At 38.0% G+C, this 6,639-nt stretch overlaps 1 long non-coding RNA gene across 2 annotated transcripts in view; it reads left to right on the top strand.

Annotated features, from left to right (window-relative positions):
* Positions 1 to 6,639, top strand: part of LOC111927854 (uncharacterized) — a 59,238-nt gene that overhangs the window by 990 nt on the left and 51,609 nt on the right. The gene's annotated exons all lie outside the window — the stretch shown is intronic.

Here is a 6,639-nt window from a genome sequence, read left to right as displayed (position 1 = left end):
TGAAGCCTTTTAAAGTATGGTTTGAACCTCAGCAGCCAAATTCTGAGGCAAATTTCATCGGACTGTGACTGAGCACTGAGGCCCCCGTGAGAAGTGCAGGCTGTAGTGTCCGGCAGGAGTGACAAAGGACAGCTTGCTATGGTCACCACAGCTTTGGATGTACTGGTGGTGGGAGGAGCAGAAGCCTTAATGCCACAGTCATATGCTTTTATTCTCTATGGTACAGTCTAATGGAACAGGAAAGAAGTTTGCCAATTAGCATAAGCAACAGAAAGACGCGGAAATTATACTTTATTTAAAGACATACTTTTCATTAAAAATTTAAGATTTTCCATCTAACATGATCAATTTCTATTAATTGGCCTGTTGCCCTTGAAATCTGTTGCTCCAAGATTTTGATTATCTCAACCTGAATACTTCTTCTTGTTTTTAATATATAGCCGTTAAATTTTAAACCAGACAGCCTAGCTTTAATAGAACAAAGAGATAAACTTTCAGCTATTTTTCGATTATTATTTCTACAGTTTATGTGGTTTTCAGACAGAAGTAATGTCGATTGGAGAAGCCGTTTTGTTTTGTATGCAGACTTCAAGGGCTACTTTTCCCGTGAAACACATGAGGGCAGCAAAGTACTTCTGAAATGTAGTTGCAAACCACACAGCTTTCATTTTTATTTTAATTAAAATAAATAACCCCCGAACAAACAAGCAAAAAAATCCCCTCCTGTTTTGGGAAAATAGATATATCTCGGATTGATTTGCATTAGAAATTCTGTATTGTAAAGGAAGAGGAAAAGGTTTATTTCCCCTGGATTTGCCCTCTGTGTACTAAATAGATATTTCAATTCATCTTGTTCAGGAGGAGAGATTATAAGAAAAGTCAGTGTCTCCTCTGGTGACTGGCTCAGGGGGAAGAAAGTGTAACAAACAAACAGTGGTAGGCAACTGACAGCTAAAGTGTTTCAGAAGGTTTTATTTTTCCACTGAACTACCTACCGTGCCATAAAAACATTTTGTGCCTGTGCTCAGATGAACAAAATCCCACCAAAGTACACAGAGAGCTCAGTCTACAGGCATGCAGTGCCTGCTCTGCTTTGAATTACTCAAATATATTTAGCCATGCTTCATTAAGATAAAAAGAAAATGCACTTGTAAAAATATTATCAGAATAAGGCCTATAAAAAGAATAGGGTATAGAGGTGTTTGGTGGGTATGTTGTTTTGGGTTTTCTGTTTGGTTGAGTTTTTAAAGGCTTCATTGATGCAGATAAGCCATAAATTAGTTACACTAGTCAGCAGAGACAGATGATGAAAATATTTTTATGCTTTTTTCCCCCCCCCAGGAGCTCCAATTTAGAATTTTATAATTGTAAATGTTTTTTAAAAATACTTTTTAATGAAATTTTACACATCTCTATCCCTGTTCTATCTATTTAGTATTTCATAAGCTGGAACAATGCATTCTAAGGGAAAAAGCAATGAGGAATATATATTTAGGAACCTCTAAAGTCATTGTAAGATGTTTTCTTTAAATGAGGATATTTCTTTATTAAGGGAATTTGCTTCCCATCAGCTGCAAAACACCCATTGCTAAAATTTCTCATGACACAGCAGTGTTATTAGTGGGTGGTTTTTTATAGTATTACAGGTTCAGATTGAAAGTTCATGTTAATATTTACTTGTCAGACTATTTTTTTTTCCTCCAGTGATTTTTGCTTAGCTGTTTGAAATAGTTAATTAAGTCTGGTTGGACAGCCTAGCTTCAGTGCCCCCTAGCCTCTGTGTTTATAATTAGCATAGCAAACAGAGAAAAATACAAGAAATTACTTCTAAATTGGAGAGAGGTATGCCAAGGATGGGTGTTGTTGCTCCTAAGGACATTAATGAGATGTATTAGTGAACCTTCAGGTAAGAGTGATGCCATTATAACACTTTGGGAGGTATTACCTTAGCAGCAGTTTGGACTTCTGTTATAGGTGTACAAGATGTATAACAAATGGAAAATAAATCCATTTCTGTTGTGTGGTCTTCAGCCTCAGAGAGAAAATGTCTAAATCCAGCAGATGGAGCTAAGTGCCCTTTCTTAAAAAGGCTTGTGGGGAAAAATTATGTCTGAGGATTTGCTTATTTTAAGACCTTGCAGAGGTGTTGTTTGCCAATACAGTTGCACTGGTAACTATTATTAAATGTTAGCAAAGCAAGTGAGAATTGCAATCTTGGGATGAAATCTATTCCTGTGAGGGTAAGTGTGTGGTGTTGATATAGCCAATGTTCAGAAGTTGTCTTTTCAGAGCCTCAAGGTGGACTTTTTAAAATTTGTGAGAAGCAAAGAAATTTACACACGGGAGCACTTGGATTTGTTTGCAGGAATAACCAAACTGTGCCAGGGGCTGTTTTAGGTAGATCATGACAAACATCTGTGTTGACTATGAAATCTCTCCTGGTGGAATTATCTCCCTTCCCAAATAATGAACTAACTGTAGGATCTGCTTCTCAAACCTGACTTATCTGTATCTCAGAGAAATAAATCTCTAAATATCTTAAACACCAGTAAGTATCTAGCTCCTTTAAGGAGGTTTTTCTTCAATCTTGTCAGTAAGGGATGAATTATGAATGAAAAAGGCTCACAGTGGAGCTAATAATTCAAAATCAAACAGTGAATAAAAAAAAAATGCAGAAAAGAACGGCACCTGTTCTGAGTGAGAATGAAATAAACGTTTTGTCAGATTTAGGGATCTGAGAATTGTCTTTTCTCTGAGAAATCTGATTTGCTGATACTCTGATTTTCTGCCTTCATTGCCAGTCCCACTTTCTACTACAAATTCACATTTAATATTCTCAGCTGAGAAAATTTCTCATATCCAGGTCATTCAAGCCTTATTTTCTTGTTGGCTTTTTGGTTTTTTTTTTTCAGTCCTTTTAAAATTTAATTATCTACAGAAAGAGGGTTAAGTGGTCAGCTTTTCAGGAGGAATTTCAGGTGATATTTGGTGAAGCTTGGCCTATGTGCACAAGTATTGATAAACATTTTTTCACTCTAGTTGTTCTGATTTCTTCCACCAAACTGTTTGACCATGGGATGTGGACAAAGGACTTATATGTAGAAGTAATGCTGTTTTACAGAGTCTGTTTTGCAGATTTCTGTAAATGCTGCAGTTAATTTGTTTGTATATCCTTCATGAATTCCTTATCAGTGACTTTGTTGCTAGAAGAATCCAGCAAGAGATTAGGAGGGCTTTCAAAATTCACCTGAAAGAGGAAACAAAATTAAAGAAAGAAGCACCATTTAGGAATCAAGGTATTTCTATCCTACACAGATTCTTGTGCTCCTTTTTGGAGGATCTGCTTGCTGGCTTTCTCCATGGGTGATTATAACTCAAAAATGCTATTGAATCATCCCAATCTTATATTCTTTCTGTTTCATATTCAATATGTTCCTCTTTTATTTTACTGTGGAACTTAAAAGAACGGATTTTACAGTCACATTGATGTGAATCAGTTGTGACTTACTGCTGTGATTATAATACTATTGGAGTTATACTTTGTCCCTGTAGTGCTCTTTATCCATAGAGCTCCAATGCCCTTTGTGGGAAGGTCAACAATGTAAAACCAATGTCAAATTTGCACCTCAGGCATGAGGTCTGTGTCCATGACTAACCTGTGCACAGAAATAGAGGGTCTGTTTTACATCAATGGTTGAGTTTTTTATTGTATAAAGTTTTGCTAGAAGGTTGTTTTGTTCCTTTAGACTTTGGTCTAAAAGGCTTTCATGCAAGAGGAGTGACAGTCCTGCCTTCCCTGCTGCTGCTTGTGTGAAATGCACCTACACATTGCCACTATTTCCATATGTGCTGCTAATGAGAATGTGCTTTTCTAAAGTCTTACAGCTGTGACACACTAGGAGGGTATTAGGACCCAGCTGCCTGTTGAAAATGGGAGGATTAGTATGCAGGAAAATAGATTTAGAGAAAGAGGTATAGGACTATGCCCTTGTTTACCTCTTTTGTTGCCATAGGAAGCACACAACCTGCCATGGTTGTCATCTTCAGTCTGCATCTATGGCTGGTGGAGGGGTGCCATGTCATTATCCTGGTATTTTAATCACAGAATGGATGGGATTGGAAGCAGCCACTGGCATTCATCTAGTCCAGCCTCACTGCTCAAGCAGGGTCCCCTAGACCATGTTTACTGAGGATTTGAGGTTTCCAGGTGACTTTGAATATCTCCACGGAAGGAGACTCCATGACCTCTCCAGTCAATCTGTACAAGTGCTCAGTCACCTGCACAGTAAAGTTTTTTACTCATGTTCAGGTAGAACTTCCTGTGCATCAGGTTCTGCCCACTGCATCTTGTCCTGTTGCTTGGCACCACCGAGCGGAGCCTGGCTCTGTCCTTCTGTCACCCTGCCTTCAGATACAGATTGATGAGGTCCCAGATTGATTGATTGTCAGTTGTCTCTTCTCAAGGCTGAGCAGGCCCACCTCCCTCTTCCTTTTCTCATAAGAGGGGAGATCCAGACCCCTTATCATTTTTATAACCCTCCACTGGACCTACTCTAGGTGCTCCATGTCTCTCTTATCCCGAGGAGCCCAGGACTGAACACAGAAGTCCAGATGTGCCTTACCAGGGCTGAGCAGAGGAGCAGGATCAGCTCCCTCATCCTGCTGGAATGCTCTTCCTGATGCATCCAAGGACACCATCAGCCTTTCTGGCCACAAGGGTTCTGCTGGTTCATGGACAGGTTATTGTCCACCAGGTCCTTGAGTTGCTTTCTGCCGAGTTGCTTTCCAGCAGGTCACCCCCAGCCTGTCCTGGAATGTGGGGTAGTTCCATCCCAAATGCAGGACACCACATTTGCCTTTGTTAAATTTTGGACAGTTCTTCTTGTTCAGTTGCAAGAACCGATTCTTCTTTTTAGAAAGAAAAAGGTGTAGTAGGACTGTGTCATATATACTTTCATTAATAAAAGTTTGGAGACAAAGGTAAAAATGCTGTTGTTATGCAGAAAGGAAGAATGCTTCAGGATTCATAAAGCTGTCTTTTCACTCGGCTTAATGATCTTAATCATCTTATAAATTGGAACTTGAACATATTTTGAAGTTAGAGGGATATAGGATAATTTGTTATGCATATGTAAAGCAACAGTGAAGAAAATTCTTGCCTTGTAGTTGTTTATACTTCATGTGAATTTTGGACTTAAATTGTTATTTTAACGTAATTTCAAATAAATGTTAACTTTTCAAGTGAGCTGATGCTTTTTTATGACTGTAAACAGAAGTTTGGTTTCACTATTCTGTGGTCCTAGTGGTAGTTTTAGGTGGTTCAGGAGGAGTTTTGTGTGAGTGTGTCACTATGGTGATATGAAATTTATGTTATGGTGGGCACAACTGAGCCTTGTATATTTGTCTTAGTTACAGACTTTGAACTTGTCTACAGCTTTCCAGGGGGAAGGGAGAAATCCTATTAAAGCTTCTAGTTTTCTTCTTACAAACCACTACAGTCGGCCTCTTGTGTAAGACCATAAATGGCAGTGCACTTAGTTTCCCAGATGATTAAATTACATTGTTTTTAAAAAATAGATGATGTCAGGAACTGTTGCACAGAAAAAAGTTTCATTAATTACTCAGTTTTTTATTGTGTCTGGGTTGATTTAAAACATGACAGCTTACTTCACTGTTTCTCTGTTAGCAAAAGTTAATTGTGATATTAGAAGAGTAGTGCCAGGTATTGGCTCTGAAGGTCTAATTTTGGTTCATGAGGATACTGAGCTTTCTGATTCTCTGAAGTAGAAACTTTCTATGTAATATAAGGCATATTCCTAATGATGGGGTTAGCATTTTCTGTTCCTCACTCCACAGCTTCTCATGTGTAGCTGAGCACAGAAAACAGGAGAGGCAGTTTCTTTTGAAAATCCTGATCATGCCGAGTGTTACATTTTACCCTCTAAAAAGCAAAACTTTCTTATATATCAGCTTTTCCTTGGAATATTGAGAGCTCATTCAAGTTGAAGCCCTTCATACTAGAAATCACTGGAAATATCATTCTTTCAAAAGGACACAAGAAATATGTTCTGCTTTTACAAAAAGCCCTTGATGTTACCATTTTTCTCATAGGTTTTTTTTAGAGGTGTTTTGATTGCCAGGCTAGCCACATACAAAGCATCTACAGTGGTAGCTCAGCATCCAAAGGCTATGAACACACAACAAGGTAGAATTTCAGGGAAAGTAATACATATTTAATATTACATGAAAAGGATTTAATACCTAATTTAACACCTACATTTAAGTTTCACTTAAAGTTAACAGCATTACAGTAATATTTTTTTAAACAACAGTATTTAAATAAATTGAGGTAATTCTTGAGGGAACATTTTGTCTGAAGAATTAAAGATATATGTAGGATATGTATTTTATGTTCATGCTAAAACTCTGTGAAAGCATTTTATTCTTTGAGCCTGTCAGCCCCACCAAGATGTCTGTGTGGAGTTACCAGTGTGTCACTGGGTTTTAATACTGATGGAGAGACATTGTGTCAGACTATGGGTTTTTTGTCTTTGTGCGGTCATTTCTGGGGAATGTAAACATAATATTTGTGGCCAGATGTGGATGTGTGGCTGAGATTGGTACATGCTCTGGCTTCTC

The sequence above is a fragment of the Cyanistes caeruleus genome, chromosome 5 (genome assembly GCF_971803275.1).
Source record: "Cyanistes caeruleus chromosome 5, bCyaCae1.hap1.1, whole genome shotgun sequence".
NCBI classification, from domain to species: Eukaryota; Metazoa; Chordata; class Aves; order Passeriformes; family Paridae; genus Cyanistes; species Cyanistes caeruleus.
The sequence above is the reverse complement of the archived record's forward strand: the minus strand, read 5'-3'. Positions and strand labels throughout refer to the sequence as shown.